Source organism: Thalassophryne amazonica, chromosome 15 (assembly GCF_902500255.1).
Source record: "Thalassophryne amazonica chromosome 15, fThaAma1.1, whole genome shotgun sequence".
NCBI lineage: Eukaryota > Metazoa > Chordata > Actinopteri > Batrachoidiformes > Batrachoididae > Thalassophryne > Thalassophryne amazonica.
Window position 1 is genome coordinate 48,306,819 of NC_047117.1, and position 14,028 is coordinate 48,320,846.

Consider the following 14,028-nt stretch of genomic DNA (forward strand, 5'->3'; position numbering starts at 1 on the left):
AAAATATCTGTGAGCTTTGCACACTTGGCAGCATCCTGTTAATTCTAGAATAGAATTTAAAATTCTTCTTCTTACTTATAAGGTTTTGAATAATCAGGTCCCATCTTATCTTAGGGACCTCGTAGTACCATATCACCCCAATAGAGCGCTTCGCTCTCAGACTGCAGGCTTACTTGTAGTTCCTAGGGTTTGTAAGAGTAGAATGGGAGGCAGAGCCTTCAGCTTTCAGGCTCCTCTCCTGTGGAACCAGCTCCCAATTCAGATCAGGGAGACAGACACCCTCTCTACTTTTAAGATTAGGCTTAAAACTTTCCTTTTTGCTAAAGCTTATAGTTAGGGCTGGATCAGGTGACCCTGAACCATCCCTTAGTTATGCTGCTATAGACGTAGACTGCTGGGGGGTTCCCATGATGCACTGTTTCTTTCTCTTTTTGCTCTGTATGCACCACTCTGCATTTAATCATTAGTGATCGATCTCTGCTCCCCTCCACAGCATGTCTTTTTCCTGGTTCTCTCCCTCAGCCCCAACCAGTCCCAGCAGAAGACTGCCCCTCCCTGAGCCTGGTTCTGCTGGAGGTTTCTTCCTGTTAAAAGGGAGTTTTTCCTTCCCACTGTAGCCAAGTGCTTGCTCACAGGGGGTCGTTTTGACCGTTGGGGTTTTACATAATTATTGTATGGCCTTGCCTTACAATATAAAGCGCCTTGGGGCAACTGTTTGTTGTGATTTGGCGCTATATAAAAAAATTGATTGATTGATTGATTGATCTTCCTCCAAAGCTTTTCTTTTTCTTAATCTAGCATTTTCAGCTACACCTGGCTTTTTTCTGTCCATCTTTTCACTCACGGGTAGTGCAAGTCCCATCTGAGCGCACAGGGCTTGATTGGACTGAACTAACTGTAATGAATGCATAGGGGTGTTAAACGTGTAATGGGATGTCCCTGCCTTAGGCTTTGGAAAAGATAACAGCGTTGCAAAAGAAGCAGTCTTAAGTTATTTTCTTGTGAATTTTCATGATTGTAAAATATGTATAACACTTAATGTCTTCTCTTTAAGATACAGCAGTCCAAGTGTCTTGCTGTGTAACCTAACAGTTAGTGGTGGTCATATAACACCCCCTCACAACGGCCCCAGGTAGGACCAGCCCACCAGGAAAACTCCCGACTCTCCCGATTACCCAGCATGCGGTAGCCGACAGGTGTGTCTCATAATCAGCTCCACTGGAGGGAAAGAGAAAAAACACCAGAGAAAGGAACGGGGGCTGACTTTTACCTGGCTGAAAGTCAGTCCGCTGCATGTCTGGCAAGTTAGTTTCATGCTCAGTGTTGTGTGTTGGGGGGGGTGTGGCTGGATATGTTGGTGTTCTTTTCTTTTCTTTGCTCTCCAGGTGGTATGCAAACTGATTTATCGTCTGTGGAGAAGGTGCTGGCAGAAGAGTCCTTCACCCTCATCAACGTTATGTGCAGCACCTGTGGATGGTGCTCACGTGCAACCTTAAAGACTTTCAGCTGAAGCAGATAATGAGATGGCGTTCTGCATTTAAGCCATTTGTGATTCAAGCAGAATTGCCGGGAACGCGACCTTGTGATGTTCGTTTGTGAGACGCTGAGGACCGCGCCTGGGTTTGACACATCGTGCCTGTGAAGGAGGAAGGGTGAGGGACACATGCTGTCAGCACACATCAGAGGTGATTAATTGTTTGACTAATTGTTGATAGTAACTTGGTATTTTGTTACGCAGTATATTTGAATTGTGATGAGAATTGTGCAGCTTGCTTCTCACTGCCGTGGCGTGCGGACTGGTGATCCTCCACCTGTTGTGAGAAGCTGCTCATTTACATAAAGCTTAAATACAGACCTGAATGTGTTGCTGATAGTGTGTGCCTTTTGAAGGATATTGGTTGTAGCTGCTGACTTACCTCACCTCTTCTATCCTTCGCAGAGAGTCGGTTTGTCGTGTCCACCTGGGGGGTGTTTGGCGGTAAACGTGGGTCCAGAAACGCCGGGCCTCGATCCTTTTAGGCGCTGGAGAGCGTGCCAGCCTTCACTCCACCAGACTGACGTATTTTTTTGTTCATACACTTTGTTATGCACCAGAGGGTGAAAAAATAAATTGTTTTGTTATTGGAACCGCTTTCTGGTTATTTTAGCGCTGGGTTCCGTCAGACGCAGGTCCGCTCCTCAACCCGCGTCGACACATAACACTCAGACTTACAAACGCACATCAATCTGAGTTGCTTTTTGTATTCAGAATAAATCCTCACATCAAATTTATATGAATAAGTTTGAAAAGCACATATGAGGGCTGTCCGTAAAGTATAGGTCCTTTTTATTTTTTTCAAAAACTATATGGATTTCATTCATATGTTTTTACGTCAGACATGCTTGAACCCTCGTGCGCATGCGTGAGTTTTTCCACGCCTGTCGGTGACGTCATTCGCCTGTGAGCACTCCTTGTGGGAGGAGTCGTCCAGCCCCTCGTCGGAATTCCTTTGTCTGAGAAGTTGCTGAGAGACTGGCGCGTTGTTTGATCAAAATGTTTTCTAAACCTGTGAGACACATCGAAGTGGACATGGTTCGAAAAATTAAGCTGGTCTTCAGTGAAAATTTTAACAGCTGATGAGAGATTTTGAGGTGATTCTGTCGCTTTAAGGACTTTTCACGGTGCGAGACGTCGCGCAGCGCTCTCAGGCGGAGTCATCAGCCTGTTTCAAGCTTAAAACCTCCACATTTCAGGCTTTATTGATCCAGGACGTCATGAGAGAAGTTTCAGAAGAAGTCGGTTTCAGCATTTTATCCGGATATTCCACTGTTAAAGGAGATTTTTTTAATGAAAGACGTGCGGGCGGATTGCAGCGTCGGCTCGCAGCCGCCGCGACGCTCCGCCACAGGAAAAACACCTCTGTTGGAAGCCTTGAGGACAAGTTGGAACATCTCCAGCTGATAAACAATTTCTCATATACTCACTCCAAAAGCCGCCTGGATTTTACAAATGGTTATCAACACGGAGGTGTTTTTCCTCTGCCGCCGCGCCGTGTCGGCTGCGTCCCGACGCGCGGACCCGTCCGCACGTCTTTCATTAAAAAAATCTCCTTTAACAGTGGAATATCCGGATAAAATGCTGAAACCGACTTCTTCTGAAACTTCTCTGTTCTCTCACGACGTCCTGGATCAATAGAGCCTGAAATGTGGAGGTTTTAAGCTTGAAACAGGCTGATGACGCTGCCTGAGAGCGCTGCGCGACGTCTCGCACCGTGGAAAGTCCTTAAAGCGACAGAATCACCTCAAAATCTCTCATCAGCTGTTAAAATTTTCACTGAAAACCAGCTTAATTTTTCGAACCATGTCCACTTCGATGTGTCTCACAGGTTTACAAAAAATTTTGATCAAACAAAGCGCCAGTCTCTCAGCAACTTCTCAGACAAAGGAATTCCGACGAGGGGCTGGACGACTCCTCCCACAAGGAGTGCTCACAGGCGAATGACGTCACCGACAGGCATGGAAAAACTCACGCATGCGCACGAGGGTGCAAGCATGTCTGACATAAAAACATATGAATGAAATCCATATAGTTTTTGAAAAAAATAAAAAGGACCTATACTTTACGGACAGCCCTCGTATTAATAAATGCATACCTTGAGAGATGCACCCCACTGAGTTCTCCTTCTCTGTTTGCACACAGTAGTCATCGCACCTGCTCCCATTCCAAAGTCATTATCTCCTTAAAAAAAAGAAAAAAAAATCCAGATTATAGGGCCACATGACTGTAATGATCCGATTGTTGTACTTGTGTTGCTTCCATCTGTCATTCCTTTATTCTCAGTCATTGATCCAGTAAGTACGGTACGCTATTAAACGGCTGGGGTCGGGTCCGATGTCCATGGCATGTCTCTCATGTTACGATTGCAAAAAGAGGCACTTTCTCTCAAAGCCTTTGTGTTACCAACTATAAACACCTGAATAAAATCTTTCTTTCTCCGCAACTCTGACTCGAAGTGGTTTTTGAGGAGCATTTCTCATGTTGTGCTCAGCTGCATTTCTCCATGCTTTATGGGAAACAGATAGAAAACACTTCCACTTCTTCCTCAAAAATCTTTTCCTTGGGAAACTGTACAACTAATAAACACCATGACTGGTTATGATGGACCATCCCAAAACACACCTATTCACCATTCTGACGTATTCACCATCAAAGTCCACAACAAACACAGATTTCAAGCTGCAAAAAGTTACGGTTTTCCCATTTGTTTCAGCAATGTCTCTGAGAGGGTGCGACTCCACAGTCAACTTTTTTGACAGGCAAACATTTCTGAGCATTTATTAGCGACAGATGAAATCAAGCTTATTTTCCCATGTTTCTGACTTAATTTCTCAGGGCATATGGCACCAAAAATAAAGCACAATTCATCAGTATTTCCACAATTCTTTATTCTTTATTTATTTGGAATAGTCAGCTCATTTGACATTTCATTTACAACCCCAATTCCAATGAAGTTGGGACGTTGTGTAAAATGTAAATAAAAACAGAAGACAATGATTTGCAAATCTTCTTCAACCTATATTCAATTGAATACACCACAAAGACAAGATATTTAATGTTCAAACTGATAGACTTTTTTGTTTTTGTGCAAATATTTGCTCATTTTGAAATGGATGTCTGCAACACGTTTCAAAAAAGCTGGGACAGTGTTATGTTTACCACTGTGTTACATCACCTTTCCTTCTAACAACACTCAGTAAGCATTTGGGAACTGAGGACACTAATTGTTGAATTCTTTCCCATTTTTGCTTGAAGTACAACTTCAGTTGTTCAACAGTCCGCGGTCTCCGTTCTCGTATTTTTCTTTTCATAATGCACCACACATTTTCAATGGGCGACAGGTCTGGACTGCAGGTAGACCAGTCTAGTACCCACACTCTTTTACTATGCAGCCACACTGTTGTAACACGTGCAGAATGTGGCTTGGCATTGTCTTGCTGAAATAAGCAGGGACGTCCCTGAAAAAGATGTTGCTTGGATGGCAGCATGTGTTGCTCCAAAACCTGGATGTACCTTTTTAGGCATTAATGGTGCCATTACAGATGTGTAAGTTGCCCATGGCATGGGCATGGGCACTAATACACCCCCATACCATCACAAATGCTGGATTTTGAACTTTTCGCTGGTAACTGCCTGGATGGTCTTTTTCCTCTTTTGTCCGGAGGACACAGCGTCCATGATGTCCAAAAACAATTTAAAATGTGGACTCATCAGGCCACAGCACACTTTTCCACTTTGCGTCTGTCTATTTCAAATGAGCTCGAGCCCAGAGAAGGCGGAAGCATTTCTGGATGTTGTTGATGTATGGCTTTTGCTTTGCACGGGAGAGTTTTAACTTGCACTTGTAGATGTAGCAATGAACTGTGTTAACTGACAGTTTTCTGAAGTGTTCCTGAACCCACGCTGTAAAATTCTGCCGCCTGAGGGACCTTCGATCCCTCAGGTGGCATGTTGGTTTTTGGCCTTGCTGCTTACGTGTAGAAATCATGTCCAATCAACTGAATTTACCTCAGGTGGACGCCAATTAATCTGTAGAAACATCTCAAGGGTGATCAGTGGAAACAGGATGCACCTGAGCTCAATTTTGAGCTTCATGGCAAAGGCTGGGAATACTTATGTACATTTGATTTCTTAGTTGTTTTTTTATTTTTATTTTTAATACATTTTCAGAAATTTTAAAAACAAAACAAAACAAAAATCATTTTTAACATTGTCATTAAGGGGTACTGTGTGTAAAATTTTGAGGAAAAAATTAATTTCATCCATTTTGGAATAAGGCTGTAACATAAAACTGTGGAAACAGTGAAGCACTGTGAATACTTTCTGGATGCACAGTATATCAAGATAATGCATCTCTTATCCTGTGGGTATAAGATGGAAGGTGAGGACTCTTACAGTGCATCAAAATAACCTGCCTTACTAACAGTGTGAGAAACACAATATGGACAGCCAAATTAGAAGTGACTGACACTAAAGACAGGTCAAAGACAGATCTCCAAAACAGAGACAGAGTAGGACAGGACCAAAACGTGGGCGAGATTAGCTGGTCCCAAATGACATTTGTGTGCAGCACTGACATCGAGTTCACTCCTGCAGAGTGTGGCGGACCTCAGCGCTAGTCGACAGTAATCAGCAAATGTCAGACTAATCGTCAGAATTGTAGATTTACATAAATTGAGAAGGTCTCTTGGAGCCATTTCTAAACAACTGCAGATTCCAAGATTGTCAGCTCAAACAAATGTACAGAAATACAACTTAGTTGGATGCGTCAGCACCTTTTCCAAGGTCTGGAAGAAGACCCAAACTATCATCCTCAGATGAGAGGAAATTCCTTAAGACATTAAGGAACAAGCCAAGAACCACCGAGGCTCAGGCCTGCCACGAACTGGAAATTGCTGTAACACCACCGTCACTGTCCACAGTTAAGTGAGTCTTACATTGCCATGGACTAAGAGGGTACCAATGAAGACAAAAGCTCCTGCTCCAAAATCGATGCCTTCAAGTGAAACTGAAATTTGCAGCTGCCCACAATGGACAAGCCAAATGCCTTCTGGAGAAACGTTTTATTGTGAGATGAGAAAGATTGAGCTGTTTGCCACAATGACAAGAGATATATTTGTAGCAGTGAGGGTAAGGCATTCAAACCTAAGAACGCTGTACCAGCAGTCAAGCATGGTGGTGGTAGCACCATGCTCTGGGCCTTTTTCACTGTCAGTGATACTGGTCCATTTCACAAAGTGGATGGAATAATGAAGGAGGACTACCTCCAAATTCTTCAACGTCACCTCAAATCAACAACTAGATCATTGGAACTTGGCCACAATTTGGTGTTCCAACAGGACAGTGACTACAAACACACATCAAAAATGGTTATGGGTTGGATAAAGCCAGCAATCATTAAGCTTCTAGAATGGCCTCCCCAAAGCCCTGGCCTCACTTCACTTAAAAACCGGGTCGTGCCTGGAAGCCAACCAATTTAAATGAACTCTGACGTAACAAATATTAGTTGGAAATATATATATATATATATATATATATATATATATATATAGGCCTGCAATTGGCCTGCTGACTGAAGGAATGTCCACCAGAGCTGTTGCCCGTGAATTGAATGTTCATTTCTCTACCATAAGCCGTCTCCAAAGGCATTTCAGAGAATTTGGCAGTACATCCAACCAGCCTCACAACTGCAGACCACGTGTAACCACACCAGCCCATGACCTCCACATCCAGCATGTTCACCTCCAAGATCATGTGAGACCAGTCACTCGGACAGCTGCTGCAACAATCGGTTTGCAGAACCAAAGAATTTCTGCACAAACTGTCAGAAACTCAGTGATCAGCACTGGCACCAATGGGCCTCTCAGTATATACAGTGAACTTCACTCTTTTTCTTCTATATGTCATGAATTCCCGTATAGACCCTGAGGCCCATTGGTGCTAGTGCTTATCTTAGGACACCATAGTGTCACACAAATGAGAGTCTCTGCCCACCTGGAGGGGACTCTGGTCCATTGCAGGATAATTTCCCAGCCAAGGTTGGTATCTGTTAACAGCTGTGGAACTGGGACAACACATTGTTTTGTCCAAGGACACAAACAGGTAGTGTGACCATGAATTGAATCCAGGTCTACATATTGGTAGTCCAGCTCATATTGCAGTGAGCTGCCTGCTGCATCTACAGTACCTATCTCAATCTTTGCATATATCCAGTTGATATATTGGGCGTTCCTGTATCAGTAGATAATATCTCCCCCCTCTTATTTTGTTATATTTGTGAATTTGAGTGTGATTATTAAAGCCACAACCATTTTTGCAGTTATTTTCCATTAAGCATAGTCAGCCTTGGTGTTTTTATTGGCTGTCGCTCTCAAGCAGCATCTGTGGTTTCACAACCAGCTGTAAATGTCTCGCAAAGTTAGCGATTCAGTTCGGTTAGGTTCAACATTGTCTCTCCAGGACCACGCTGAGTTTCAACAAAGAAAAGCTGTTCCCAGCAAGACAGTCTTAATCTTATTAAGCTTCTTTGTTATTCTTTCAAATTATTTCTCTGTTTGACTTCATATATGCATTGTTGACTTACAGAACTTGCTGACTTGCTGTGGTATTAATAGTTACATGTGATCGGACTGGCTCCCGTTGCTTTTGGAGGACTGACGGCTGTGGAGAGCCTCTCGATGGTAAAGTCGACACTCAGTCTAGTGTTTTCACAACACATGCTATCTGAAGGCCACCAGGTGGGCAGTGTATAAATGATCACACATACCACTCGTTCCACTACCAACAGGTGTGCTAAGAAAGCTCAGCGGGATGGAGTTAGGCATTGACATAAAGCTTTGCAACTTTCCTCGAGTGGTTTTAGATTATCTAATATATAATACTGAATATCTAAATGAGCTCTAACTCCACATTTATGTTAAATAGAAACCAATGTATTATATCTACTGCTTCACTTTCTGACAGGTTACTGTTTCAACCTGTGTCAGGATAAATGCCACCTTTTTGTACAGTGGGTTCTCCTTACACATTGTCACACATATGACTGATTTGTGCAACACACTCACCACTGCCTGGAAAATAATTATATGTTGCTCCCTGATTTGTAAAGTACTTTGTACCCTAACCTGCGTGACTGAGCCAAACATTGTATCTATATGAACCTGAATGTCTGCAGAGTGTGAAAAGCAGCATGACAATGTAACTGAACTCATGTTCGGCTTTCACACACCTGAACATGTTTTTTTTCCCTGGCATGTGAAGCTACAGCTGAAAATACTGGGTGAGTGTAGCTCAGGTGAGAGCAGTTTGATGGCTTGAACACTGGCTGCAGCTGTCTTTGCTCTTCCAGATTGAATGACTGCAATGTTTTATTTTCTGGTTTACCACAGTCCAGTATTAGAGGTTTTCAATTGGTTCAAAATGCTGCTGCCAGACATTTGACACAAAGCAGAATGTTGGACCACATTACACCCATTTTGTCATCTCTTCACTGGCTTCCCATCTCTGTGAGGTCAGATTTTAAGGTTCTGCTATTGACCTATAAAATAATTCACGACTAGCACCTCCCTACTTAGCTGACCTAATCAAACCCTACATTACTGCCCGGTCTGTGCATTCTCAGGGTGCGTTCTCGGGTTATTTTGTGTCCCTAGGGTGAATAATAAGTCTGAATAAGAAGTAACAGAGCTTTCTCTTATCATACACCTGTTTTGTGGAATGATCTCACTATGGAGATAAAACAGTCAGATTCTGTAGAAACATTCAAGTCTAGACTTAAGGCACATTTATTTCCCCTTTCGTATGGTTAGCATAAGGGTTTAGCATGGAACTATGCTTTCTGTCCTTTTAAATTGAGTTTATTAGTAATGGAACAGGTCAGCCTCAACTTTACCTAAATTTTGGGTTTGTTAGTGAAGCTTTGGACTAACGGTCGGCGATCACCTTAGTATTTCCTCTGGTTTCCTGTTGATTTAATGTTGATGAATTATACCTTTGGTTTGGGTTTTCCAGCTGGCTGATTCTGCTCTTTTTCTCTCTGTGGAGGGAAATGCACAAAAGTGGCGTCTGACTTATTTGAAGTAAACTGGCAATAAAACTGATTATTATTTACAGGTATTATCAAGTTTTAGAGATTTGCTTTCAGTTTGAGTTTAAGGAAGATAATTTTAGAAATTTTTATTCTTTATATTTTTTATTTCTTGTATTTAAAATGGCATAAACAAATTAAAATGTGTGAAATAACCAGTGGTGAGCACAGTTCCGATAAGCCAATAACAGATAATTACCAAAGATAATGTTTTCATTATCGGGTGATCTTTTTAGATAACTTTAAAAACCATTATCGGACTAATTATCTTCCGATAAATTTTTGTCCGATAACTTTTAGACCGATAACGCAGTAAACAAAGCTGAACAGTGACAAACATTTTTAAAATTTAAAATCAGTTGAACACCTACCTATTAAAAGTTTCATAACAGATGTGTAGTTCTACCCTCTACAAACAGAAGAGAGCTGCTTCCAGGAGAAACTGCTCTATCCTCTGCAGGCAAAAGAGAACTGGTCACAAAAAAAAAAAACATTTACTTTTAATACCATACAGATACGCTGGCAATACCACCCAAGTCATCCAGAGGCATACATTTTTAACTTATGGTTAAAATTTTAACCAAACTAATTTCGGACAAGTTGTTTAAAATTACTGTTACGTCTGACATTTTATAAAGTGAAAATATCAGATATATGTTTTAGTTTGAAAGTAATGAGCTAATTTTTAAGGTTTTAGTGAGCACATGCTGTGCCCAGCAGTGCATTATGGCTAGGATAGGGTAATCTCAGTATGTTCACGACAGGACAAATGCATTTCAGACACTCTGTTCAGGCTCCACGGACAACAGCATTAAACTCTAATGCCTAAAACTCTCGTGAATATGTTCTCTGGGTTTATAGACATTGTTATTGTATTTGCATTTGTTAAATTCCATGTATCTTAAATGTACCAGACACGGATTATCTGGAATTTTGTTTTGGCAAGTTTTCACAGTCTCTACTGCCATCTACTGGCCAGTAGTGTTCATGGCAGTTCATGGCAGTATTCGTCCTGAAGCTGGGCAGACATTGTATGATATTTTTAATCACTGTACTCGGTTTCAGTTCAAACTGTACCGCAGAACCACACGGTGTAAAAGTTCAGAGCGCCCGATTTATGTTCTCACACACATTGTACGTTCAAAAACCACGTCGGACTCGTGTTTCCAGAAGCAAAACGTAAGATAAGCTTTTTTTTTCAAACTTAATTTACAAAAACTCTTGATGGGAGACATCAAAGTTTAAAAACAAAACAAAACAACAACAAAAAAACATTACAAGACAGGTCTATATGCACAGTGCGAGCGGTTGGATGCTTGTAGCTTTTCAGCAGTGGGATACCCTCATGACGGCCAACCAGAATAATATCAAACAGGTTTGATTTTCATTCGACCATACGATCGGCGATCAGGAGGTGGTCGTGAGATGTTAAACGCAGCTTGTTACTCCATGTACACTACACGATGCAGGACGCGCAATTAACCTGAAACTCGGTCCAAAAAAGTCTTGCACAAATGAAAAATCATCTGAAAAAGGGCCAAAACTCCCACAGTGTAAAGCCAACATTTGTGTCAAGACAATATTGAGTGCACATTTTACAATATAATAAAACGTGTGCACAATATAATAAAACGTGTGCACAACATCATAAAACGTGTGCACAATATAATAAAATGAGTGCACATTCTCTCCACATGCAAAACATTTTGCGAAGACACTTCCAGGGCTCCGTAAAAATGCCTGTTTTTACAAATAAAAAATGGAATATTTTACAAAAGCACATTTATCTGTAAACACCAACACACGACACACATCACATTAATGTGTTGGTTTACATAATGAATGACTGAACCAATCAGTGTTTAGCAGAGGCACATTCTACCCAGAATCCTTTGCGACCTGTCTGTGTTTGTTACAAAACCTCAGAATTAGTGCATTATTCTTTATTTAAAAAATATATGTTATATTTTAACTTTGTACAAATGACAGAATTGACATTAATGGAGTTATTCTATTGGTATTAATGTTATTTATAAATCAAAAGCATAAGTCAGCACTGCTTTATTTTCCAAGACCTCCGCCTGACCAGAGTGTTGTGATTGGGTAGGGAGCTGGGCTTTGTGGCTGCTATGCTGGAAGCTGTGTAGTAAATAAGAGCTTCCAGCAGGGGACAAGATGTTCAAAGACAGAAGTGTGGACTCATTGTTTGGGTCTGTTGTCGCTTTTGATGCTGCCAGAAGCGATCGTGGTGTTAAAACTCAAATTCAGTTTATTAGTAGTTGCAAATGTACCAGAGACAATACTGGAATTTATCGATTATCTGTAACTTCCGATACATTTTTGGGTGGTATATCAAAGATAACTTTTCAGTTATCTGATTATCTGTTAAGTTAATTTTTTGGTTATCTGTGCTCACCACTGGAAATAACAAGTGTTCCAATGCTGTATCCTAACCTTATGATGAGTGCAAATGAGTGTGGTATTATTACTGTTTTATTTAAAAATGTTTAATTTTCATTGTTGCTGCACTTTGTGTGAAATCATAGTCATATTGTACTGATATGACAGTATTGAGATACAATAATTTGGCCATATTGTACAGCAGGGGTGGGCAGCAAGGGCCGAGACACTGCAGGTTTTCCTTGCAACCAATCACTTCAGCAGGTGGTTTACTGATGACCTTCTCCCCTGAACATAAACACCTGATCATCATTGAAATCACCTGCTGAGACACCTGATCATTAATTAAATCACCTGCTGAGGTGATTGGTAGTAAGGAAACCCTGCAGTGTCTCGGCCCTTCATGGCACATGATTGCCCACCCCTGTTGTACAGCCCTACTGTGAACTAGCTGAAAACTTTGATTATTATTTACATCTACATAAAAAAAAATGCTTAAAGTGTCAGGGGGTTAAGAGGGCTGCCATTAGGGGGTCTGTGGGGTCAAGCCCCCCCAGAACCTGAAAGACAAAAAAAGAAAAATGCTTACAAAGGCGGGGGGGGGGGGGGGGGGTCTGGGGGGAGGGGTGGAGCCTGCACAGAAGCTGAAAGGCAAAAAAAGAAAAAATGTTTAAAAAGGCGGGGGGTCTGGGGGGGCAGAACCCCCTCCCCCAGAAGCAGTTTTAGCCATGCTAATGCTCCCCTGAAGCATTTACTCAAAAAAGTCTGAAGGACCTAAATGACATGGTGAGATGCTGAAGAGCTTTGCTCTTTCATGTCCGCAACATATACATATTATGCTGAAGCCTGTATTTTAATGTCATTTCAAAATAATTGAAAATAATTATTGGTCAAAAGGTCCCAAACCTTTGCTAACCACTGTATATAAAAACTCAAACTTCAAATGGAACAGCTTTTGCTGTCTTCAACAACAAACAGACCAAATGTATAAAAGAGGGTAAAAACATTGCAGCTTCAAAGTCTCACTGAAAATCAAGCCCAACAGTAAGGTTTGACCATTTATTTTGTGACCAACCAGAAGTGATTTTGGGAACTTGTCTCAGTGTGACAGCAGTGAGATGCACAGCAGGAATGACAGATTCATTCAAGGTGGAGGTGGGATTACACCAAGGATCAAATCTTTTCTTGTTCACAGTGGTGATGAACAAGTTGACAGAAGAGAGGAGCCTCCATAGACTATGATGTTTGCATATGAGATTGTGATCTTTAATGGCAGTAGAGAGCAAGTTGAGTCTAACCTGGAAATATGGAGGTATGCTCTGGAGAGAAGGGGAATGAAAGTCAGTCAGAGCAAAACTGAGTATGTGTGTGTGAATGAGAGGGAGCCCGGTGGAATTGCAGTTACAAGGAGTAGAAGTGGTGAAAGTAGATGAATTGAAATACTTGGGGTCAGCTGTCCAAAGTAATGGAGAGTGTGGTAGAGAGGTGAAGAAGAGAGTCAAGTCAAGTGGAGTGGGTGGAGAAAGGTGGCAGGAGTGATTTGTGACCAAAGAATATCTGCAAGAGTGAAGGGGAAAGTTTACAAGACAACAGTGAGACCAGCTATGTTGTATGGCTTAGAGACGGTGGCACTAACAAAAAGACAGGAGGCAGAGCTGAAGATGCTGCGATTCTCTTTGGGAGTGAGGAGAATGGGCAGGATTAGGAATGACTATATCAAGGGGACAGCTCAGATGGGACGGTTTGGAGACAGAGGTGAGATTGAAATGGTTTGGACATGTGCAGAGGAGGGACCCAGGGTATATATGGAGAAGGATGCTGAGGATGGAGCCACTAGACCCTGAGGAGAAGAGGGAGGACATGCAGGTGGTTGGTGTGAAAGAAGAAGATAGAGAGGACAGGGTGAGATGAAAATGATTGACCTCCTGTGGTGACCTCTAATGGGAGCAGCCAGAAGAAAAAAACCCCAGTCTGAAGTTTTATCTGGCATGTTCAGTCTCAGAAA

At 41.8% G+C, this 14,028-nt stretch overlaps 1 long non-coding RNA gene across 1 annotated transcript; it reads right to left on the reverse strand.

Annotated features, from left to right (window-relative positions):
• Positions 1–205: 205 nt before the first annotated feature.
• On the reverse strand, positions 206–13,823 carry LOC117526421. The gene is made up of 3 exons (XR_004565284.1): positions 13,668–13,823; positions 9,028–9,030; positions 206–216 (listed from the first exon to the last, which is right to left on the reverse strand). It is a non-coding gene; the product is annotated as an uncharacterized LOC117526421 (long non-coding RNA).
• Positions 13,824–14,028: the final 205 nt, after the last annotated feature.